Source organism: Monodelphis domestica, chromosome 7 (assembly GCF_027887165.1).
Source record: "Monodelphis domestica isolate mMonDom1 chromosome 7, mMonDom1.pri, whole genome shotgun sequence".
Classification (NCBI taxonomy): Eukaryota; Metazoa; Chordata; class Mammalia; order Didelphimorphia; family Didelphidae; genus Monodelphis; species Monodelphis domestica.
Genome location: NC_077233.1, coordinates 284723471 through 284749939, shown reverse-complemented (window position 1 = coordinate 284749939; position 26469 = coordinate 284723471). Strand labels below are relative to the sequence as shown.

The following is a 26469-nucleotide window of genomic DNA, read 5'->3' as shown; positions in this document are numbered from 1 at the left end:
GAATGGGAAAAATGCTAATTGCACCCTCTCTCTAGACATTAATATACCAAACAGGGGAAATAGAACTCTAACCTTTCCATAATGCCATCCTCAGTCCTTATGTTATGACTCTCCATTATTTACCAGAGAATGTTAATAACTGCATATATTTGTCTCACATTAAGGCATTCGGGGTAAGCAGAACTTCTGTTTCCACTGATCAATGTTGAAGCGATGATGCCAGCTCAGGAATGAGCCATTACTGTCAGGTGAGGGGAAATTTCCTTAAAGAAAGCCTTGACAAGAAACACTTTGTTAATAAATGTCACTAGAGTGTTACAGCTGCAAAGCTGAAGAGCTCCCCAGGGCTTAAAGCTGGGCTTTTCAGGCCAGTCACCCTATGCATCAGCTCAGTATAAACTTTATACTCTGGAAATTCTTTCCTCCCTTCCTTTATTGCTGCAAACAGAGAAGGCAGGAAGAGGAACCGAGGTATTCAGACAGGCAAGGTGACAAGGAACACTATACCATTATCCCACTTCCAAATGGAATGAATGGTTGGGTGCTTTGCTCTCTGGGGAACTGCTCCCAATTATAAGAGCAGATCATTTGAGCTCCAAGTCTAATTGTTGTTTCTACTTTAAGAGATTAAGAAAAATTGGCAAAAGAGAGGGATGGCCTTCTGGGTGCTCAGTATGTCCTGACACTCAGGTAATCAGACAAATCTGGGAGCCATAGCAACACCAAATGTAATCATGCCCTGTGCTTTGTTATAATTGAGAGCGTAGAGAAAATCTGAGGAGATGGGGCTGATAGCATCTTGTGTTTAAGCCTGAGTTCTCTTTGGAGGGCAGTAATTGCTTTATGAATTCCCTGGAAGTGAATGTGCACTAGTAACAATCATCTCGGAAGTCATACAAGCCTTTGTAAAATCAGCCTAAAGAAATTCAAAGCCAAAACAGTGCACCAGTCATCAAAACTCTCATCATATACCGGAGCTTTGGAAGCCATTAAATGATGCTTTTCTAGAATGAGGGTACCAGTTCTTGAAAGACAGTCCAGTCTGAGTGAGATCTGGAGTCTCTCATGGAATCTAAGTCTTACCAAGCAGCATGTAAGCGGAAAGTTCACCGGACTGCTGTATCGGTATAAGAGCTATAGAAAAGTGGAGTGGAAAACTCTTTATGGAATGTGATTTAATGGGCTCTAGTTGGCCCTAAATAGCATCCCTACAGATATTTCCTGTCTATGGCTCCTGAAATGCCAATCATTAGCTACTTCTTTCATGTGGAGCTCTCCTTCCCAGAAGACTTTTAGTGAAGTGGTAATGTTTTACTTGAGAAAAGTAGCTTATAAGCATTCTTCAAAATCTTCGTATGAATTACTTCCTTAATTCCCCAACGAGAAAACATGATCTTGGTGGATGGAACAGAACTCTGGGTGAGGTCAGCTCAGTGACTCAGTGGCTTGAGAGCCAGCCCCAGAGACAGGAGGTCCTAAGCTCAAATCCAACTTCATATACTTCTTAGGTGTAACCTTGAACAAGTCATTTACCTGACCCCAACTCTCCTATTACCTTCTTCTTTGCCTAGGAACCACAGTATTGATTCTAAGATAGAAAATAAAAGTTAAAAAAATAACAAGAAAGAAAGAACTCTTCACCTAGAGTCAAGAAGCCTGGAGTTCAAATTTTGCCTCAGATCACTTCACTTCTATCTCCCTCAGCTTCCTCAAATATAAAATGGGAATTATGATGACATCTACCTTGCAGGGTTGTTGTGAGGCTTAAAATGAGGTATTTGCAAATCACTTAGCATAGTGCCTCTCACACAGTGAATGCTTAATAAATACTTGATTTCTTCCCTTTCTGAATAAAAAATATATACAGGGAGACTTTTTAATGAGACCTAGAAGAGATAGAAAGTTACAGAGAGTAAAGTTCTGTGTAAAATTCCTCAGGAAGAAACCCAAAGTCTTAGATTTCAGAGGTTATCATGAGTATATTGAGTCAAAAATATCAAGCACTAGGAAAAGAAAACAATATTGTTTCTGTTGCTGATCATCTTTCATTTTCAGGGAAGACCAATGGTATAAGGAATGATGTCTTTATTTTTTTCATGAATTGCATTTTGGTGAAGCAGTGTTGGACAAAATCATCAGTCTCATTTTCTGGCATGTTTTGAACTGCAAACAGATTCTAATCGTTCCTTCTTTGGCTATGGATAGTATTTTTTTTTATTCTTACTTTTTTTTAACATGAGTCCCTTGGGGTTATCTTGTAACCTTGTTTCACTGATAATAATTTAATTCACTAATAATTTGTACAGAAACAATTTGCAATCACGATTATCTATTTCATTTTGTTAGATTCCCTATGTCCTTTTTGGTCTTAAATTCTTCCCTTATCTGTATGTCTGACCAGTAACTTTATTATCTGAATTTTTTTTTTTTTTGTGGTATCCTGCTTTATTTCTGCATTTTAACTTTATCCTGGTACATGGTGTGAGATTTTGGTCTATGTCTAGCTTCTGTCATATTGTTTTCCAGTTTTCCTAACATTTTTATCAGATGGAAGTTATTTCCCCAATAGCTTGGATCTTTGGATTTATCAAACACAAGTTTCTTATAGTCATTAACTACTGTGCATTGATTTCTTAAATTATTCCATTGATCTTGTTTTGATGATCAGTGCTTTATAGTAGAGTTTTAGATCTGATACATCTAGGCCTATTTATATTTTTTCACTAATTATCTTGATATTCTTAACCTTTTGGTTTCCATATGAAATGTGTTATTATTTTTCTAGCCGTAGGAAATAATTTTTGTATAATTTTATTGGTATGGCATTGAATCGGTAAAATTATTTATTTAGGATTGTCATTTAAGAAATTATTTCTTTATTTAGGATATTTTTCCATGGGAACATGATTCATGATTTTTCCAACCTCTCTTCCCTCCACCCTCCCTGAGATGACAAGTAATTCCACTGGGCTATACATGTATCATTGTTCAAAACCTATTTCCATGTTATTCATATTTGCAATAGAGCGATCTTTTAACACCCAAACCCTAATCATATCTCCATCAAACCACGTGATTGATCTTATGTTTTTCTTCTGCATTTCTACTCCTACAGTTCTTTCTCTGGATGTGGATAGCCTTCACTCTCATAAGTTACTTCATGTTCTGGATCATTGCATTGCTACTAGTAGAAAAGTGTGTTACATTTTATTGTGCCACATTGTATCCATCTCTGTGTACAATGTTCTCCTGGTTCTGCTCATTTCACTCTGCATCAATTCCTGGGGGGCTTTCTAGTTCACATGGAATTCTTCCAGTTTATTATTCCTTTGAGTGCAATAGTATTCCATCACCAACAGATACCACAATTTGTTCAGCCATTCCCCAATTGAAGGGCATCCCCTCATTTTCCAATTTTTGGCTACCACAAAGAGCACAGATATGACTATTTTTGCACAATTCTTTTTCCTCATTAACTCTTTGGGGGTACAAACCCAGCAGTGTTATGGCTGGATCAAAGAGCAGACAGTCTTTTAGTGCCCTTTGGGCATAGTTCCAAATTGCCTTCCAGAATGGTTGGATCAGTTCACAACTCCACCAGCAATTCATTAATGTCCCTACTTTGCCACATCCCCTCCAGCATTCATTACTTTCTGTTGCTGTCATGTTAGTCAATCTGCTAGGTGTGAGGTGATACCTCAGAGTTGTTTTGATGTGCATTTCTCTGATTATAAGAGATTTAGAGCACTTTTTCTTGTGTTTATTAATAGTTTTAATTTCTTCATCTGAGAACTGCCTATTCATATTCCTTGAATACGTGTTGATTGGGGAATGGCTTGAATTTTTTGTAAATTTGACTTAGTTTGATATATATTTTAGAAATTAAACCTTTGTCAAAGAGTTTTGTTATTAATTTTTCCCAGTTTGTTGCTTTCCTTCTAATTTTGGTTGCATTGGTTCTGTTTGTACAAAACCTTTTAATTTGATATTATCAAAATCATTCATTTTACATTTCATAATTTTTTCTCTCTTGCATGGTTTAAATTCCTTCCTTTCACAAAGATCTGATAGGTATAACTATTATATGTTCACCCAATTATTTATTTATGATTTCATTCTTTATATTTAAGTCATTTACCCATATTGAATTTATCATGGTATGGGATGTGAGATGTTGATCTAGCCCTGATTTTTCCCATACTGTTTTCCAATTTTCCCTGCAATTTTTGTCAGCTTGTCCCAAAAGTTAAGATCTTTGGGTTTATCAAACACTAGCTTGCTGAGGTCATTCACCCCTTGTCTATCCCATTGATTCACCCTTCTGTCCCTTGGTCAGCACCATATTGTTTTGATGACCACTGCTTGTGTAGTACAGTTTAAGATCTGGTATTGCTAGGCCACCATCCTTCATATTATCCCCCCCCCCCATTATTTCTCTTGATATTCTTGATCTTTATTTCTTCCAAATAATATTTGTTATAATTTTTCTTAATTATATAAAAAAATCCTTTTTTGGTAGTTTAATAGGAAGAACACCGAATAAGTAAATTAATTTGGGTAGGATTTTCATTTTTATTATATTAGCTCAACCTACCCATGAGCAATTAATGTTTTTCCAATTTTTTAGATCCAGTTTTAATTGTGTAAAAAGTGTTTTGTATTTGTGTTCATATAATTCCTTTGTCTTGGCAGATAGATTCCTAAGTATTTTATACTGTCTAGAGTGCTTTTAAATCGAATTTCTCTATCTAACTTTTGCTTCTGAGATGCATTGGAAATATATAGAAATGCTGATGATTTAGGTGGGTTTATTTTGTACCCTGCAAATTTGCTAAAGTTATTAATCATTTCCACTAACGTTTTAGGTGATTTTCTATGATTCTTTAAGTATACCATCATATCATCTGCAAAAAATGATAATTTAGTTTCCTCATTGCCTACTTAAATATCTTCAATTTCATTTTCTTTTCTGAATGCTACTGCTAGTGTTTCTAATACAATATTGAATGACAGAGTTGATAATGCTTCACTTGCTTCACTTCTGATTTTAATGGGAAGGCTTGTCCCCATTAACTTGTCCCCATTGACGATGATCCTTGCTGATGCTTCTAAATATATACTGTTTATTATTTTGAGTAAAGGCCCTTCTATTCCTATATTTTCTAGTGTTTTCAATAGGAAATAGTGTTGTATTTTGTCAAAGGCTTTTTCTGCATTTGTTGAGATAGTCATGTAATTTCTCTTGGTTTGATTATTGATATGGTCAATTATATGAATTGTTTTCCTAATATTAAACCATTCTAACATTTCTGGTATAAATCCCACTTGGTCATAGTGAATAATCCTTGTCATAAATTGCTGAAGCCTTTTTGCTAGTATTTTATTTATGGTTTTTGCATTTATTTTCATTGAGGAGATTGGTCCATAGTTTTCTTTCTCTGCTTTTAATCTACTTGTCTTTGGAATCACTACCATATTTGTGCCATAAAAAGAATTAGGTAAGACTCCTTCATTGCTTATTTTGTCAAATAACTTTTATAGTATTGGGATTAATTGTTCTTTAAATGTTTGGTAGAATTCATTTATAAATCCATTTGGCCCTGGAATCTTTTTTTAGGAAGTTTCATGATGGCTTGCTCAATTTCTTTTGCTGTGATGGGATTATTTAAGTATTTTATTTCCTCTTTTATAAATCTAGGGAATTTATATTTTTTTGTAAAATTCACCCATATAACTTAGATTGTCATATTTATTGCCATATAATTGGGCAAAATAGTTCATAATAATTATCCTAGTTTTATTTTCATTAGAGGAAAGTACAACCTTTTCATATTTGATACTGTTAATTTGATTCTCTTCTTCCTTTTTAATTAGATTAACCAGTATTTTATCTATTTCATTTGTTTTTATTTTCCAAAGTACCAGTTCTTAGTCTTATTTACTAGTTCAGTGCTTCTTTTACTTTCAATTTTATTAATTTCTCCTTTAATTTTTAGGATTTCCAATTTAGTTTTTATCTGGGGATTTAAAATTTTTTTCTCTTTCTAGCTTTTTAAGTTGCAAGCCAAATTCATTGATCACCTCCCTATTTTGTTGGTATAGACACTCAGAGATATAAATTATCCTGAGTACTGCTTTGGCTGGATCACATAGATTTTGATATGTTGTCTCCTCATTGTCATTCTCTTAAATGAAGTCTGTAATCGTTTCTATAATTTCTTGTTTGATCCACCAGTTTTATAGAATTAGATTACTTATTTTTTAATTAATTTTAAATTTATCTTCCTATGGACCTTGTTAATTATAGTTTTAATGCATTAAAATCTGAAAAAAGTTGCATTTATTATTTTGGATTTTCTACATTTGTTTGCAATATTTCTATGCCCTAGTACATGGTCAATCTTTGTATATGTACCATTTGCTCAGATCCAAAAATCAGGCAAATGAATCATAAGCCTGAGCTTTTGGATAGAATGGACTGAAGAGTAGGGATCAAGTCCCCTTACATTTCCCCAACTTCTCCTTGCATTCTTATTTTGTTTGTCTGGTCAGATCAGCCAAAAAAAAAAAACAGGAAATAAGTCAGTATCAATTAACTAGGGAATGGCTAGGGATTGTTGCCTGAAGGCCTTACCACATTTATCATATTCCTAAAGTTTCTCTCTAGTGTGGATTCTCTTATATAAACTAAGAGTGGCAACTATAAGATTAGTCTCATTCATGAAGTTTCTTTCCAGTGAAAATTTTCTAACATGAAGAAATTGTGAAGCTCCATGTGAAAACCTACCCAAATTCATAACATTCAGAAAGTTTTTATCCAATGTGTGAAAGCCTTTCCACATTGTGTGCACTTGTAAGGCTACTCCTCAGTGTGAATTTTCTGATGTCTAGCAAGATGGACCCTCACTGTAAAAGCCTTGCCTCATTGTTTACATTCATAAGGTTTTTCTCTATGTGGTTTCTCTAATGTACAGCAAAATTAGAGCTCTGTGTGAAAGCCTTTCCACAGTGTACATTGAAAAGGCTGCTCTCCAGTGTGGATTTTTTGATGTGGACCAGTTCTGACTGGAAGGTTTCCTAACTTTATCACTCAGAAACCATTTCTAAATTTTTGCATTTTGGATGTCTAAGGAGGTCTAAACTCCAGGCGAAACCCATTCCCTCTAGGTTACTTTGATACTTTGGCATTTCAGGAGTTTTCTCAGGCAATTCAACAAGTCCTACTTCTTTAAGAAAACATTTCCTACATTCACTATCCTGACAATAGTCATTTCCTAAGGTCAATTTCATATACTGATGTAGGACTGAATACTGATTGAGTTTCCTTGCGATTTCATCAAATTCACAATCACTCTTTGGTTTTTTATTTACCTTGATATTAGAGTCACAGATTTCTCTGAAAATGAAGTCACAGGGACCCTCATCTATTTATCCTTACACAAAAAGACTCAGCTTTGTAGACAATTTTTCACTTCAAAATCAGTCTTGGCCTCAGGATAAGAGCTCCTTGGGCCTTTTTACTCCAGCAGCCATGGTTCTTCCCCTTGCTGAAAACAGGAGATAAAATTTTCTCTAGGAACTAGAAGCCCTGGACAAATTGTATTTAGGAATTCTTCTGGCATCCAAGGTTCTTTTCCTCTTTATCACATCAGGTTTGGCTATAGGAAGCCCCAGGAAGACAAAGTTCCTATAGTTCTCCAACATCACATTCATGTAGAAGTTCCTCTGAAAAGGGTCCAGCTACCCCAACTCCTCCTGGGTGAAGTCTATTCTTGAAGGTCACCAAGGCCTGGGATCTGGCTGCTCAGAAGCCAGGAGTCATCCTCTCTGGGTCTGCCATACTCCTGTCTTGGTGAAGGGCTGAGTCTAAAGGCAAGAAAATTCAGTCAATCCCCAGCAGAAGGGCTGGCACGGACCAGAATGAAACTGCTCCTGCACTCCATGGACCACCAACAGAGGCCATGGACAAAGACAAGGGGTGAGGTCAAGTCCCTAGATATCTGGGAAAATGCAGCTTCAAGTTGGTTCTAATAGCCTTTTGGGAAATGCACCAGAATGTTTGTCCTTGGCAGCTGGAAGGAACCAAGCCCATGTGGTGCCTACCACAGAGTCCTAGGCAAGGTCTGGATTCTCTTGGCATGACTAGAAAGGCCTCTTCATATTTTCAGTGGAGGGAGTTCCACACAGGGGCACATGAGTCCAGGACTTTCATCTCTCCAATGAACGTGGGGTGAGGGCCAGGGGAAATAGGGCAGAGTGGGGTAGAGGAAGAGCATGGGAGTGGAGTGGGTGAAAGGCGCTAAGTCTAATGTTATTTTATACTACACTTGATCTTAGCCAAAAGGCAGAGAAGGAATCTTTAAAGTTATTTTAAATCGAATTACCTTTTAAATCTCTGGCCATTGAACTTTTTTTGGTGATAAATAGAAATGCTGATGTACTAAATTTTAAAATGTGTCCTATTGTAGTTTTTTGGTTGATGCTTTGGAGTTCTTTATGTGTACTATCATGTTATCTGTAAGGGTGATAGTTTTATTTCCTCATTGTCTATTCACATTCCTTTAATTTCTTTTTTATCTCTTGTTATTATAGCTAGCATTTCAATTATAATATTAAATAGTAATGATGACAATAGGCACCCTTGTTTTGGTCCTAGTATTACTGGAAATAATTCTCATTCATCCTCATTGTAGCTAATGCTTACTGATGTTTTCAGACATGTCATTTATTGGGATAAGGAAAGCTCCTTTTATTCCAATGTTCTTTAATGTTTTTATAAGAAATAGGAATTATGTTTTATCAAAAACTTTTTCTGCATCTATTGATATAATCATTTGTTTTCTATTGATTTTATCAAAATTTTTGCATAAATACTTATTAGGGAGATTTTTCTATAGCTTTCTTTCTCTGTTTTAGCTCTTTATGGTTTAGGTATCAATACCATATTTGTGTCATAAAGGGAAATTGGAAGAATTCTTTCTTCCCCTATTTTCCTAAATAATTTATGTTGTATTGGAGCTAACTATTCTTTGAATATTTGATAAAATTTAGTTGTTACTCCATCTGGCCCTTGGGGCCCAACTTTGATTTTTTTTCAATTAAATTAAATGTTTATTATCATACAAAAACACTTTAATATTGGTTATTGTTGTAAGAGTACACTTACACAAAACCAATTCCCCACAAATAAAATCATAAATACCCTAATGTGAAAGATAGTATGCCTGCAATCTGATTAGCAATTCTTTCTCTGCTGGTAGATAGAATTCCCCATCCATCATAAGTCTTTCAAGATTGTCCCAGATCATTGCATTGTTTAGAATAGCCAAGTTTTCACAATTGATTATTGTACAATATTGCTTTTATTTTGTACAATGTTCTCCTTGTTCTGCTTATTTTGATCTGCTTCAGTTCGTGCATATATGTCCAGTTTTTTCTGAAATCATCTTGCTTATCATTATAGCACCAGAGTATTTCATCACCAATATGTAACACAATTTTTTCAATCATTCCCCAAATGATGGACATCCTCTCAATTTCTAATCCTTGGCCACCAAAGAAAGAACTGCTGTAAATATTTTTGTAAAAGTCATTTCCTCTTTGTTATAATCTCTTTGGGATATAGACCCATTAGTGGTATTACAGAATCAAAGGCTCACCAACATAAATTTTCAAAGAGAAATGTCTGAAAAAAATTATGGTATATGATTGTAATGGAATCCTATTGTGCCATATGGAGAGACAAACTAGATAATCACAAAAATATCTTGAGAAAGTTATGTAAACTGATGCAAAGTGAAGTTAGCAGAACCAAGAGACCTTTACAGATAGTAATAACAATAATGTATAATGATCAACTCAATGACTTGCTTTTATCAACAAAGGAATGATTTGGGAAAACTCCAACAAGCTCATGATGAAAAATGATATCTATATCATAGAAGAAATATGGTTTGAATCAGATTGATACGTAACATTCTTTATTCTTTTCCTCCATGAATTTCCTCTAGTGTAATATCTTTTATTTCATAACATGACAAATAGAGAAATGTTATCTGTTATTTGATAGCATATGAATAATCAATATCATTTTGGAGTGATGGGTGGAGGGAAGAGGGAAAAAGAATGAAACAAATTTTTGAACATTACTAATGTGAGGATTTGTTTCTCTTACATAAGCATATTTATTATAATTTATTATATATTTGTAACAAATCACAAGTATATTGTCATTATGTTACATATTATGTTATATGTTAAAAATAAATAGTAACAAAAATACAAATAAGGCGGTTGGAATAGGAAAAAAGAAATGTACAGAGGAAAAAGCAAGGTCATGTAACAGATAATGAATGTGAGTGTGGTAAAGTGCTATAAAAATAGTGTCAGGAATGATAACGTTTGGAATAATTTGATGCTGGTGAAAGAAGTAAAGGACAACACAAAAGTTTTAAAAATTGTATTAGGAGAAAAAAGATCACAGCAAGGGAAAAAACTTTTTTGAGATTGATGGAATGATAACTGACAACAGAAAGAAGGCAGTTGTGTATAATCCTTACTTTTCTTTTTTTTCCTCTCTTCCAAGGAGAGTGATAATTATATTGCAAATGATTAAACAAAAATAAAGAACAGGGATTTTATATCTAAAATAAGTAGGAAAAAGGTAAGAGAGAACTGAGCTACTCTTGATGAATTCAAGTTAGCTGGCCATGATGAATTAATTCAACTTCAAATACTGAAAAAAAAAAAAAACCTTGGCACATGTAAATACTGAGCCAATGTCAATTATATTGAAAGATACATAAAATCAAAAAATTACTATGGAGCTGGAGAAAATAAAAAATTTCCCTGATTTTTAAATAAAAAATATACATACATATATATGTATAGACATTATATATACTATGTATATGAATATATGTTCTGAAAAACATGAGCTTGACCTTAATTCAATGGAATTTTTAAAAAAGGATTATTAAAGAGATGATGAATATTTAGAAAGGAAAATAATGATTACTAAAGCCATCGTTACTTTATCAAGAACAAGCTACTCCAGATTAATCTCTTTTTAAAAATATTTTGGACAGGTTGCTGATGTTTAACAAAGTTTTTTGATAAAACATCTCATAGTGTGCTTGAGGTAAAAGAGAGATATGAATTTGATATTAACATATTCAAATGGGATTTAAAACTGATTAGATATCCAAACTCAAAGGGTAATTGCCAATAGTTCAGTGTTAAAGTGGGAGGTTTCCAATAGAGTATTTCAACAATGACTGCTTGACCCAGGACTAGTTAACATTTTTATCAATAATTTGGATAGAAGAATTGTTAGTGACTCATCCAATTTTCAGATGACACAAAGGTGTGAGAAGTAACTAGCTCATTGGATGCTAGAAATAGGAGCAAAAGGAACTTGTCATAGTAAGGCAATGAGCTAAATACAAGATGAAATTCATTAGAGAAAAATGGAAAGTCTTGAACTTGAACAATTACTCAACTTTATAAGTCAACAGTGTGAGGCAAGCAACTACTGCAATATTTGTATGCATTGAAATGCAAAGCTTACAGTAAAAAGAAATAATTGTCTTCTTGTATTTTGACCTTATCAGGCCATATCTAGGTTATTCTGTTTAGGTGAAATTTTGAATAGCTAACATTTACATAATCCTGTAAGGTTTGAAAAATAACTTGTATATGTTATCTCATTTGTTCCACAGAGCAACCTTGGAAGGTTGGTGGTATTAGCACCCATATTTTCTGGAAGTCATGGTTTAAGAAAGATCTTGATGATCTAGAAGGACATCTGGAATGATCTGGAATCACATAGTGAAAGGCCTAATTGACATGAACATGTATAAATTAGAGAAAACAAGACTTGGGAATGAAGTTAATAATTTTGATAAATTGGAGTTGGGAGGAGGATGTAATAAGATACTTCGTTTGGTGTTTACAAAATATCTTTTAACTCTACTCTGAAGGAAAGCCAGGGATGGCTTCCCTTCCTTAGCTCAACATAGAAGGTTCTTAGAGACAACATTGTCTCTAAGAATATATATATATATATATATATATGTATATATATATATATATATATATATATATATGCTATTTATTTATGATAATATGGATTAATAACAAGATACGGCTTAAACCAACAAGGAATTAACTTTCCAACCTATTTCTATGACTGTCTCATGACACAGCCTCCATTTCTTCTGGCTACACTAAAACTGCCTAGCTTTTACTAAAAAACAAAAACAAAACAAAAAACCCAAAATGCTATCTGACTATAAATCTGCCTAAGTCCTTATTTGATTAACTTAATTTCATAAAGAGCATCTCCAAGCATATATAAATTCAGTCAGCCAAGATGGCAGTTGCTAACTGACAATCCAGTCACCTTGATATTGCCCAGAGACCAGACACATAGCTTCCATCTTTCTCCTTCTCCAACACTGCAGATCTACCAGCTTCTCTCCATCAGGAAAATGGAAACCCTCTTCAGATGGCATTCAGAAGTCTCTCTTCCCTCACACCAGCCAAGAGTAAAGTCACAGATGTCTGTCTCCTACAGCAGCCAGAGAAAGCAAACTTACCCACTGAAGCCCAGTGAGTGAGTGTCCCAGCGAGAGGACCTCACCAACTGACCAGAATCTGTTCCTGTGTTCTTCCTTCCAAATTCTGGTCTCCAAACACACTGCTCTCTACCTTGCTTGTACCCTCAGAGATCTCTTTATCAAACATCTTATTTTAATCAGTATCTTAATCAATACCCCAATTTCCTCACTACAGAAGAATATGATACCTGTCTTCAACTCTTTTAAGGACTGTCATGTGAAATTGTGTCTAGACTCATTTTGTTAGACTTCAGTCTAACAATCAATCTAATTTGAAAAAATTCAGATTTAAGCTTGAGGTTAGGAAAAGCTTAATGGAAGTTGTTCCAAAATGGAATGGTCTACCTCTAAGGAGGTGGGTTCCCCCTCCTTGGGGATCTATCATAAGAGGATAGTTGATCACTCTTTGAATATATTATATTAGATTTTCCTTTGATGTTATGTTTTAGACTAGTAGGCTAGTGAGCTTCCTTCCAACTCTCCATTTCTCCATGATTCTGAGAGATGTAGATTCAGGCAGAAAAGGTTACACAAACTTAGACCCAGCTATGCTGAAAAAGAATTCAACAAGGCAACTACAAAGATGGCATAGCTTTTAACTGGAATTTTAAAAATACTTAATAAGTATCATTTATATAATAATTATTTTGTAATTATACTCCCTTTTCCAGGAATAACAATAAAATCTTGGGTGTATTATTTCTATTCCTTCTGCATGTTCCCTTTAGACTTCATACTTTGTAATTCCCTTTATCCTTCAGGGCTGCCCTTCATATCTATTCTAATGTGATTTTGGTCCTATAAACAAGTGCATATGATTTCTCCTATGACCCCTGAATGCTTTCTTCCTTGTTACTCTCTAAGACCTGATGAGCCATACTTGCTGTCAAAATTAGATTACTGCCGATAACATCCTGAAATGTACCCTCTCCAAAAGGCAAGGGCCCTGCGCTTCATCTCAACTGGGTCATCCAGACTTGAAAATGAGGAAAGCAGCAGACCTGAATAGCTATAGCAAAAATTAAAATTGGATGGTATTAAGCAAGCAGAGTGGTAGGAAAAACATAAAGGACACACTCATGGAAAATTCCAGGCACTAAGCAACAATCATTCATTTCTGGAGAATAGCAGCAGCCTACAGCCCAACTTGTAATAATCAGATTTTTGCTTTCTGAGCAAAAACAGCAAAGTAATAGCCATTTATAGTGCATGCAAACAGCAGCTATAGCTATTAGTCACAGAGTAGTCAAAGCATGTAAGGAAAACAGATAATTAAAGCATCTCTGAAGTTTCAGATTGGCAAAGTTGACAAAAAACAAACTGACAAGTTGTTTGAAGGATTGTGGGTAAAGACACATAGATGTACTGTTACTTGAGCCATAAATTGGTCAAATATGGTCAAAGTGTTCTGCAAACAATTTGGAAAAAAATAAAAAAGTAGCCAAATTATTTGTACCTTTTGAGGTAAATGTTTATCGTAGGTTTTTGTGTGTATGTATGTGAGTATGGGTGATAGGAATGGATTAAAACTAGAGGTGCGCATATTTATTGAAGAATGGCTGAACAAATGATAAACGATCAATATAATGGAATAATATTGCATGAGGGGGTTTCTTTCAGAGACCCCTGGAAGGGCTTTTATGAACTGATACAGAATGAAATGAACAACTTTGAACAACATAAGAATCAATCAAATAACCAACTATCATTGCAGAGGGTCCATGATGAAGAATTTTACCTACCTCCTGACAGAGGACAATTAAATATTTGTTTTATATTTGTGTATGTGTGTGTATTGTTGGAAAGCTTTTGCTTTTCTTTATTCTTTTTTTAGGGGAGAAGAGACTGGAGAGAGAGAGAGAAGTAGCTAAAGATTTAAAAAGGAGAATAAAGAAAAAAATACTCCAGGGGTGAACAGCTGTCTTTTCCATAATACTTATTCATACATACCAAAATATTTTAAGCCATGGTATCTTTGTTAGGAAGTCTGTCTATGTATATGAAGATTAAAAAATAAATAACACCTTTGATAGTCCCGAACACCTCTCTGTTTTGGAGTGTTAGTTAGCCTCCTTTATACCAGGTTGCCACTATTTTAGGCATGAAACATTTTGTTCTGTTTAACCTCCTGACTCCCACCCCACCACTTTTGCACTTTCCTGGAAGAGAAGAAGCTAGAAACTTCAATGCTCCTATGATTGTAAATTAAGTCCAATTAATGGCATATTTTCCGTCCTATGATATTAGTGAAAAGAATCAGTCTTTTTAAGAGAGACCTAAATTCCTACTTATTAAATCTATCTCTATCTTCATAATGGAATGTTTCCATTAGAATTCTTTACTAATTCTAAATGAAGGTAAGATTCTCTAGTGAGTAGAGTATGCAGAGATTTTATACTTACCTTGTTAACCCAACTTCATATTGCTGTGATGGTCAAATGAAAGAAGTAAAGTGCTTCATGAACTTTAAAGCATAATATAAGTACCACTTATTATTAGCTAATTTTCTAATTCCATGAACCTCAAAATTTTTTCTTCCCTTTCTGTAATCTTTTTCTCTTAATACAGTTAAAAAAAAACTTTTGCATTGTCCTTCACTTCTTTCACTAGCTATTTTTATCTCCATTTTATAGATGAAAAAATTGAGGCCAAAAGAGGTCAAGATACTTTCCTGGGGTTTCTCATCTAGTAAGTGTTTGAGGAAATATTGAAGCAAAAATATTTGATTCCAAGTCCAGACTTTTGTTCTTCTAGCAACCTAGATTTATTATGACATATTTAAGTCATATTAAGAGAAAGAGATATTCATACTGGGGTTAGAGAAGAGGGTTGGTGGTGATGAGGATGACAGACAGACTACATATTGAATATTTTAAGGGCCATATGGAAAAGAAATTAAACTTTCTCTCTTTGGCAAGAGCTAAGAGCATTGTAGGGAGGGTTAGGGTTAGGGTTTGAGAAAGTAAAATTTCAGCACTTTGTAAAGGAAAAATTCCTTTTTATTAGAGTTGTACAAAAATTTATTAGATTGTTCCATGAAGTAGTATCTCCTTAATATAAGGAAAACAGGTTTCAAAATCAAATACATTTTTCAACATCTTCAATGTTATCATTCAGTTGCTGGATGTAGATGGACAACAGAAAATTAAATTTAATATACCTAATGAGATTAATTCCTATGATCTAAAGAACTCATTCACTCAAATATGACTGCTATGGTATTCAAATATCATTTCAGTCATAGACTACCAAGGGAGACAGGGACAAGCTAAGACCCAGAGACAACTTTGTTGCCTTTTAAGGAAATAAAATTCCTATTTCCCTGGAAAAGGGAAAACCAACTTTTATCAAAAAGAGATATAATTCTACATTCCAAATTAACGTAAATTTTCAAAATGGTCCCTTCACCACATTATCCTTTGTCAATTTTTTTTCTAGGCAATCTCTGAGTTAGAAGAACTTTATCTAGATCAGTACATGAACAAGAATCCTGAACTGGTTATCTAGCATTCACACAAAGATATTGAGTGCTAGGCAAAAGCTTCCCCCTGAGACAATTCATTCTACTTTTGATATAGACTGAATGGCTTTCACTTATGGGTATATAATTTAAAAAATGACCTCTAATTATTCAAATCAGAACTTTCTCCAGGTCATGGAGAAAGTCAATAAATAACCTCACTCAGTCTTTCAATAATCTTTCTTGTATCATCCCATTAACATTGTCTAATAAAATTTAATCGATTCAGGTATTTGCTTACTTAGTAAAAAAACAATTTTAAGTATGAGCTGTTAACCAATTACTAAATTAACTATCTGATGTCAAAAATATTCTGATTTTGTAGGATTATAATTTTAGAATTATAAGAGAAGTGAGGAGTCATCCACTATAATCCTCTCACTTTGTAGAGCAAGAAACTGAGTTACTTTCAAAGCAGCTGTTACTTGCTTAGGTGACACAGATAAATTAGAGAGTCAGAGTTCTAATCCATATTCTCTGTTTCCAAATTCACTATTTAAAATAGCCTATTATTTTCTAATATCAAAAATATATCAATAGACTTCTGGGTTAACATGGCTGTAGTCTAGACATAGGACTCTTCCTCTCCTCTTCACTTATCAATATAGACTACTTCGAAAGGCCAAAAAACCCAACACAAATTCGTATGAATGAAGGAACTCCACAGAAGGGTGCAGCACTGAATGTATATGGGACTTGGGCATTTGCACATCATAAGAGGGTGAAATACCTTCCACCAAAATGTGAGCTTATCAACCCTCCCTATACCACCTGCAGAGCCAGAGGCAGAGGTAGCACACTAGAATCAGCAAGCAAGTGGGGTGGGCAGCTGACTAAGACTAGCAAGAATCTACCTCTGAAGAGCACAGGCCTTGGGCTCAGAGATAGCTCAGAGAAGGGCAGGCACACAGTAGAAACTGGGGACAATTGAGAGGTGGCCTCAGGCAAAAATGCATGCTCCTTAACTCCATACACAGGGAGCCTGATCTTCTCACTCAGATTTCTGACTGGAAATGGAAGAAAAAAACAGCATAGCGATGGCAAAAAATCCCCAGGAAAAACAACTTCCAAACACCAAAAATAACAAGAAGATGGCATTCACTCTGGATAATTTTTATGGAGAAAAAATCCAAACTACAGAGGAAATAGCAAAATATGACAAAGAAGTAAATGCATCCAAATCAAAATGGAAATTGGCCACAAGCTTTTGAAGAATTTAAATTGGAGCTCATGAGAAAAATGGAATAGTTTTGGCAAGAAAAATGGGAAATAGTTCAAAAAGGAAATAAAAGTTTAAAAGACAGGAGCTCCCAATTGGAGACCAAAATTAAAGAGCTAGAAGACATGAAAAGTAGGGAAGACCAAACTGAAAAGGAAAATCAAAATATTATAGTGGAAAATCAAAAGATTTTAGCAGAAAATCAGTCTTTAAAGACCAGAATTGGGCAATTGGAAGCCAATGATCTTGCAACACAGCAAAATTAATAAAGCAAAGTCAAAAGATTGACAAAATAGAAGGAAACATGAAATATCTAATTCAGAAAAAGAAAGATTTAGAAAACAGATTGAGAAGAGACAACTTGACAATCATTGGTCTACCTGAAAACCCATAAAAAAAACAGAAATCTTGACATCATACTACAAGAAATTGTCCAAGAAAACTGCCCTGATATTCTTGAACAAGAGGGAAAAATAGACATTGAAAGAGTTAATAGAATACCCTCTACACTAAATCCTTAAAAGTAACTGACAGGAATGTGATTGCCAAATTCAAGAGCTTCCAAGATAAGGAGAAACTTTTACAAGAAGCCAAAAAGAGACAATTCAGATATCAAGGAGGACCAATCAGGATTACAAAAGATCTGGCAGCTTCCGCACTAAAGGACCAAAAAGCTTGGAATATAATATTCAGAAAGGAAAGGGAATTGGTCTTCAACCAAGGATCACCTACCCAACAAAACTGACTATATACTTGCAGGGGAAAGTATGGGCATTCAACAAAATAGAGGATTTCCAAGTATTTGTAAAGACCAGAACTAAGTGGAAAGTTTGATATCCAAACACAAAAATCAAGAGAAACATGAAAAGGAAACAACAAAGAGAAGGGAAAGAAAAAATGTTTTTATTTAAATTTTCTTAATTAAGGGCATCAATAAGATAAAGTTGTTTATGGAAATAGGAAAATATTATTTGTAACTCAAAATAATATCCACTATTAGAGTAATTAGATGAATCAATCATAGGTAAAGATTGGGGTAATAAATGGTCTAAGATGATATGCAAAAAAAAAGAAAAAAGAGGGGAGGGGAATAGAGTATAGCAACAAGAGAAACTTGAAGGAATAATATAAATAGGATAATCTATATCATATGAAAAGGCTCATGAGAAGGGGAGGGAAAGAATACTATTATAAGAAGGAGAGGAAGAGAGTGCTAATAAGTAATACTTAAAGCTTACTCTCAGTGGAATCAATTCTGAGAGGGAAGAGCGTCTAGACTCATTAGGATATTGAAATCTTTCTTACACTACAGGGAAAGTGAAAGTGAAATCTAAGGTGGGGAGTGGGGCAGGGAGTACAAAAAGGGAGGGAAAGAGAGGGGAGAGGGAACTTAATAGACGCTAAAAATTAATAAGAAGGGAACTAAAAGGAAAGGAGCAGAAAGGAAAGTATAAAAAGGGTGGGGATTAGTGGAATTGACTAAGAGCAAACTACTGGTTTAAAAGGATATAGTGAAAGAAAAAAGGGCAGAACTAGGAAAGGATATCAAAATGTTAGGGAATACAAAGATGGCAGTCATAACTCCGAATATGAATGGGATGAACACACCCATAAAACAAAAGCAAATAGCAAAGTTTAATAGAAACAAAAAGCCTACAATATGTTGTCTACAAGAAACACACATGAGACAAGTAGACACACACAGGGTAAGTCAAAGGATGGAACAAAATCTATTTGGCTTCAAATGAGAAAAATAAGGCAGGAGTTGCAATCATGATATCTGACAAAGCCAAATAAAAATAGATATGATTAAAAGAGATAGGGAAGGTAATTAAATCCTTATGAAAGGCAGTATAGAGAATGAGGAAATATAAGTACACAACATGTATGGACCAAATGGTATAGCATCCAAATTTCTAAAGGAGTAATTAGAAGAGTTAATGAAAGAAATAATGTGAATTTTAGATTTACTCCACCCTGCTTAGCCTTTAGAATTCTAGCAAACGTGAATGTATACACCCCCCACTTAAGGATTAAGTGTGGAGGAGGAAGGTCTATGATCCACGTGTGCTAGCAAGTGATAAATTAGAAACAACTGACTGACCCCCTGGGCCTTCCAAAGCCAAGTTTAAGCCACCATTGGTACATGTAAGACACAGGAAGTGACATGAACATCTACCTTTATATATCGCATTACTTTCTATGAGAGGACTTGGCCGTGGAACTCGACCATAGAATGGTTCTAATGGAGACCTGAGACTGCTTCCCTTAAAGATCACGTGATGAGTGAGAAGGCTGATTCCACTTTCCTTGGCTTTTCTGGAGGCACCAGTCTCTGGACATGCCCATCCCTTTGCTGTGACCTTAGAACACCTGCCTGGTTCAGATCAGGCTGGGGCAGGGATCCCTACCATTTTTCCTCTCTCTCTCTCTCTCTCTCTCTCTCTCTCTCTCTCTCTCTCTCTCTCTCTCTCTCTCTCTCTCTCTCTCTCTCTCATTCTTTTTATTTTTAAAAATTTTTTAAATTTTATTTAACTAGATGATTTAGAATAATTTTCCAAAGTTACAAGACTCATGCTCCTTACCTCCCCTCCCTATGGCCCCATCCCATATATGATACACAACTCTACTGGGCTTAACATGTGCCATTGATCAAGACCCATTTCCTTATTATTAGTATTTGCACTGGGGTGATCTTTCAGAGTCCACTTTCCCAGTCATAGCCCCACCGACCCATGTGATCAAGTGGTTGTTTCTTTTCCCACAGTTCTTCCTCTGGATGTAGATAATGCTCTTTCTCATATGTCCCTCCAAATAGGTCTGGATCATTGTATTGCCATTAGTAGAGAACTCCATTACATTTGATTGTACCACAGTGTATCCATCTCTGTGTACAATGTTCTCAGGTTCTGATCTTCTCACTCTGTATCAATTCCTGGAGGTCATTCCAGTTCACATGGAATTCTTGCAGTTTATTATTCCTTTGAGCTGTGAGATTTAAAAATGGTTGAGGTCTTAAACTGTAGTGAGTTAAAATGGTGGAAGATATAAATTGTGATAGATATAAGAGAGGGTGAGTAAATTTGACCGCAGAAATATGTTTCACTACAGGGTCTTGGGTTTTAAATCAAATATAAGGTGGTCACCAGGGAAATATTCCCAATTATTCAAGTACCCAAGTCAATTGGGTTTTATAGAGATTTTAATTAACAATACAATGAGTAATCAAAGAAAGAGAGAGAGAGTAAGAAAGGAATAAGTATGAAGGGCCTCAAGCCAATATGGTCTAGACCTGAGCCTTAAGAGAGAAATCAGTCAGTTTTTTAACACTCACCACAAGATCTGACTAAACAAGGATTTTAGTGACACCGGGCCAGCTCCATCTCAGCTGACTTCACCAGAGAGAGCTCCCAAGCAATCCTCATCAGAGATCCTCCAAAAGGATTTCTCCAAAAGGATATCCATCTCCTCAAGAGATTCTGCTTTTTCTTATATAGGGATTTTTCTCCCATGTCACCTCCCCTAAGTCCCTACATCTACCAATCACTGTAGACGCTTTCCAAAGGACTGCCCATCTGAATTCCTGCTAAGTCGACTAATCTCCTCAGTAAATCTGAACCAGTGAAAACACAGCTGAGTCAACTAATCTCATTAAGACAAAACTTGCCCGACCCTTTTAGCTACCTAGCATCTCATTGTATCAATTCTAAAAACAGGCCTGGCTCAAAGAACTCCTTGCCCCACCATAAGCATGGATCTAAGTACTTTCTTTGTTTAGCAAGGAGTTTTTTTTTTCCCCTAAAGCAGTCTTAAGTACGGTTGGAGTAGAGGTCCTCCCATTTCTGATCCTAGCGAGTTCTCACATCAAAATGGGGAATGTTTCTCAGTAGGGAACTTGTTCCAATTAAGAATTTCCCTGATGGGGAAATTTTTAACATTCACAAGTCTGAGAGATTTCAAGATTTACAGAGCAGAACAGTATTACATTACTAACAGATACCACAATTTGTTCAGCATTTCCCAATTGGAGGGAATCCCCTTATTTTCCATTTTTTTGCCACCACAAACTGTGAGGCTATGAATATTCTTGTACAAATATTTCTCCTTTAATAAGGAGAAATTTTGGGGTACAGATCCAACAGTGCCATGTCAAAGGGCAGAAAGTCTTTTAGTGCCCTTTGGGCATAGTTCCAAATTGCCTTCCAGAATGGTGGGATCAGTTCATAGCTCCACCATCAATGCATTAATATCCCAATTTTGCCACATCCCCTCCAACATTCATTACTTTCCTTTGCTGTCATATTGGCAAATCTGCTAGGTGTGAGGTGATACCTCAGAGTTGTTTTGATTCATATTATTAGAAATTTAGAACATTTTTATATGCTTATTAATAGTTTTGATTTCTTTATCTGAAAATTGTCAATTTATGTCACTTGCCCATTTACCAACTCAGGAATGGCTTGATTTTTTGTACAACTGATTTAGTTCCTTATAAATTTGAGTGATTAGACCTTTGTCTGAGGTTTTTGTTATTTTTTTTCCAAATTTGTTGCTTCCCTTCTAATTTTGACTATATTGGATTTGTTTGTACAAACCCTTTTTAATTTATTTAATTTAATTTAATTAATTGAATATAATCAAAATTATCTATTAATTATTTTATAATTTTTTCAAACTCTTGCTTGGTCTTAAACCCTTTCCCAAAGATCTGACAAGTATAGTATTCTGTGTTCTCCTAATTTGCTTATTGTTTCCTTCTTTATGTTCAAGTCATTCACTCATTCTGAGTTTATCTTGGTATAAGGTGTGAGATGTTGATCTAAACCTAATCTCTCCCATACTGTTTTCCAAATTTCCCAGCAGTTTTTGTCACATAGTGGACTTTTGTTGCAAAATCTGGCATCTTTGGGTTTATCTTTTGGGGATATTTATAGACTGTATTACTGAGGTCACTTACCCCAAGACTATTCCACTGATCCTCCCTTCTGTCTCTTAGCCAGTACTATATGGTTTTGATGATCACTGTTTTATAATACACTTTAAGATCTGGTACTGCTAGGCCTCCTTCCTTTGCTTTTTTCCCCCCATTATTTCCCTTGATATCCTTGATCTTTTGTTTTTCCAAATAAATTTTGTTATTTTTTTTCCTAATTCTATAAAAACGTTTTTTAGTAGTTTGATGGGTATGGCCCCAAATAAGTAAATTAGTTTGGATAGGATTGTCATTTGTATTATATTAGCTCGTCCTACCCATGAGCAGTTGGTGTATTTCCATTTATTTAGATCTAGTTTTAATTGTGAGGAAAGTGTTTTGCAGTTGTGTTCATATAGTTCCTGCATTTGTCTTGGTAGATAGATTCCTAAGTATTTTATGCTGTCTGTGGTAATTTTAAGGGGAATTTCTGTTTCTAACTCTTGCTGCTGGGATGAGTTGGAAATATATAGAAATGCTGATGGTTTATGTGGGTTTATTTTGTATCCTGCAATTTTGCTAAAGTTGTTGATCATTTGTACTGGCTTTTTAGTTGATTCTCTGGGATTCCTTAAGTAGACCATCATATCATCCGCAAAGAGTGATAGCTTGGTCTCCTCATTGCCTATTTTAATACCTTCATAAGTCATCACCATTTCTATATATTTCCAACAAATCTCAGAAGCAAGAATTAGAAAGAGAAATTCCATTTAAAATCACCTAGACAATTATGAAATACTCATAAATCTATCTGCCAAGACAAATACAGGAACTATATGAACTCAACTACAAAACACTTTCCAAACAATTAAAACTAGATCTAAACAATTGGAAAAACATTAACTGCTCATGGGTAGGATAAGCTGACAATTCTACCCAAACTAATTTACTTATGTAGTGGCATTCATTCCCATCAAACTATCAAAAACTTTTTTACTGAATTAGAAAAAAACATAACAAAGTTCATTTGTAAGAACTCCAGTGCTAGACAAATACTACCTGATGGAACTAGCCATTCGACTTTTCATGTAGATTTAATTGCTAAGAATTTTTTCTTTATTTCAATGTTAAATCATAATTGCAGAATTTTAATGATCATGTGAAAAAGGGCCCCCAAATCTCTAATAATCAGAGAAATACAAATCATAAGAAACTTGTTTTTAGTTTGCACCCAGAAAATTGATAAAGCTCATGATAGTTGTTGGGGATAGTTGGTGTGAGAGGGATTGTGAAAAGGCAGATAACTTACTATCTATTATTGGAGCTGTAAAACAGCACAATTCTCAAGTGAAATTTGGAATTATGGAAATAAAATCATGAAATCTCCTTCCTCTGACTCAGAGATTTCACTGCAAGACACATAAGCCAAGAAGATCAATGACAAAAATAGAAGTTTCAAATACACTAAAATATTTATAGCAACGTTTGCATGTATGTGTGTGTTACAATAAGGAACTGGAAAGAAAACATGTCCACTGATCAGGGAATGGCTAAACTAATTGTAGTATGTGCTATAGAATACTATTGTTCCATAAGAAATTAATAAGAAATATGAAAAGGCTTATAAGAACTGATGCAACATAAAGTGAAATAAGCAGAACCAGAACAACTATATACAGGATAATTATAATAATGAAAGTGTAAAGAACAAAAGTAAAATAATCTAAATCGAGGCAGCCGGTGACGCTGCCCATAGAACATTGGGCCGAGTCAGGAAGATTTTAATTCAAATCTGGCTTTCTACGCTTACTTTCTGTGTGATCCTGTGGAAGTGACTTAAACTGTTGGCCTCAGTTGGCTCAGCTATAAAATAGGGATAATTATATCACCTGTCTCCCTGTTATCAAATGAGATAACATCTATAAAGTGTGAGAATTAAAATTAATATATAATAACTCAAGTATTATATTTATAATATTTATTAAAATAAAAACTAGAGTTAAAAGGGAGGTAACTAACTCAAGCAGTGAGAAAGAAAGAGAAGAGAGGGAGGAGACACCAAACTATATATGAACATGACCATCCAATGTGGTGGAGAGAGGAAAGGAATCCTGGGAAATGCTGAAGACTAGGGTTCAAAATTCTAATGAATACAAAAGTGTTTAGCATGGTACCTGTCATGTATCAGGTACTTAGCAAATGCTTATACTCACTCCCTTCCTTATTGAATATTGCAGAATTATTATGACCTATTTTGGCCTCAAAAAAGAGTTTTGGGAAGACTCTTTCCTTTATTCCTTCAAAGAAATGGGCGTCCAGTAGTCTGGAATACTGCACTTAATGTAAACTTCTTTCATATTTTCATCAATTTTGCTGAACTATTTTCCTTCTTTTATTTCTCCTTTACTATAAGGGATGCATTTAAAAAAAAATTCTATTACTTCCTGTTCTGGTAACAACTCTAAAACAGAAGTATCAGGGCTAGGCAAATAGGGTTAAGTGACTTATCCAGGGTCATACAACTATGAAGTAGGGACAAATTGTTCCAAAAAGCATATGGTGGGAAATGCCACAGTCAAAATTTACTTTTTAAAAAAGTGAAATTTGCCTATTAAATTCTGAATTCTTCACATCTTCCCTCTAGAACCAAGCAGAAAAATATAGCTCATTTTCTGTCATAGCCCTTCAGATACTTGAAGGAAGCTATCATGTGCCATCCAAGACTATTACAGTCTCCATACTTAGAATCATTTTATTTCCATGATCCACTTCTCTCACTATCTATTTAAAAAAGAAAAAAGCCCTGTGACTTTGTGGGTCTTTATGGGATGACATTGGTTTCTTATGAATAAGCCTCTAAAACTTCTATTAGACAAGTTCTTCATATTAGGCTTATTCCAAACAATTGGAAATGCCAGGATCATGAAACCTTCTACTAGCTGATAGTATTTGTTAACTCAACCAGAATAAAGTCCTTAAGCAAGTGATTTTAACTATAGCCATCGCAGAATAAACAAATTGCATAAATGAATGAAGAATTTCTAGATTTGATTTTCTTCTTTATTTTTTTTTTGGTGGAGTATCAAAATTCCATCTGACATTTGACATGTAGCAGGGGAGACTTATTGCTTGTTAGTATATTGCACTTGAGAAGTCAATTTTCCTTTTGCAGGCAAATGGAAAGTAAATCAGTTCATGTCATTCTACTGAGAGTGAGGAAATGTTTAAAATAGTCCTGTCAATACAATACAATATTTTTCAGTTCCATCCACTCTAGATGTCAGCCCGGATGCTCTGTTTTTGTTTGGTCGTCTCTAAATGAAGTGATTGACACAGGAGGCATCTTCCCTTTGACCTGTGAAAAATGGGACAATAGCAGCTTGATTTAATAGCTTTTCCTGAGAGCTGGGACAAGCTGGAAATAACCTCAGAGGGATGCGATTGATATGTGCTGAATGAGAAAGAGATTCTGCCCTTTACGTTGAATGAGGAAACATCATTGTATTAGAAAGACACAGAGGTTTACAATCAGAATTAGGCAGGCTGCAAATGAGCATTAGTTTTGAAAGTGGTGCCTTCAATTAGGTTTGCTATCAATATTTTCCATGCAGGAAGCCAAATTACGGTTATTTTTTAAGCTGCCTTCACAGGAAATATAGATGATTAATATCGAATGTCTCCCTTTCATTAGAGGTCACTACTTGATTCTATGTGTGTGACTTGGTACACAAGCCCTGAACCCACCTCTACCCATTTTGTCCCTCTTAAGAGATCATTATCTTTTCTGAGCACATTCAAATAGAGTCTTTTCTTGCTCACTACAACCTGATTCTGATTATAGAGCAAGCACAAATTCATGGGATCAAATCACCAGCAATTTGCTTCTCCAACTTGCATTCTTAAATCAGCTTTTAAATGGATTTATGTTGCCTGTGGATATAAAGCACCAGAGTAAAACTAAACCTTTCTGATTTCCAAATCAGCATTTAAAGAGCTATAATTCATATTTAATGAAGAAAAACAGCTAAATAAGCATCCACAAGCATTTAACTGGAGACTTTATGCACATAAAGTTTTTATCCCCTGCTAAAAGCCCCTTTACCATCTCTTTTTATTATACTTTGATGCAAAACACTAAAAGGAAGTTGGATTTTGTTAGAATGCTATTAAATTATAAGAGAACAAATATTAGGAATCA

General features: G+C 34.8%; 1 long non-coding RNA gene and 1 pseudogene across 1 annotated transcript; both read right to left on the bottom strand.

Annotated features, from left to right (window-relative positions):
• Positions 1–7464: 7464 nt before the first annotated feature.
• Positions 7465–12912, bottom strand: LOC103097492 (uncharacterized). The gene is made up of 2 exons (XR_469683.3): positions 12404–12912; positions 7465–7866 (listed from the first exon to the last, which is right to left on the bottom strand). It is a non-coding gene; the product is annotated as an uncharacterized LOC103097492 (long non-coding RNA).
• Positions 8285–8357, bottom strand: LOC130455697 (U2 spliceosomal RNA; annotated as a pseudogene).
• Positions 12913–26469: the final 13557 nt, after the last annotated feature.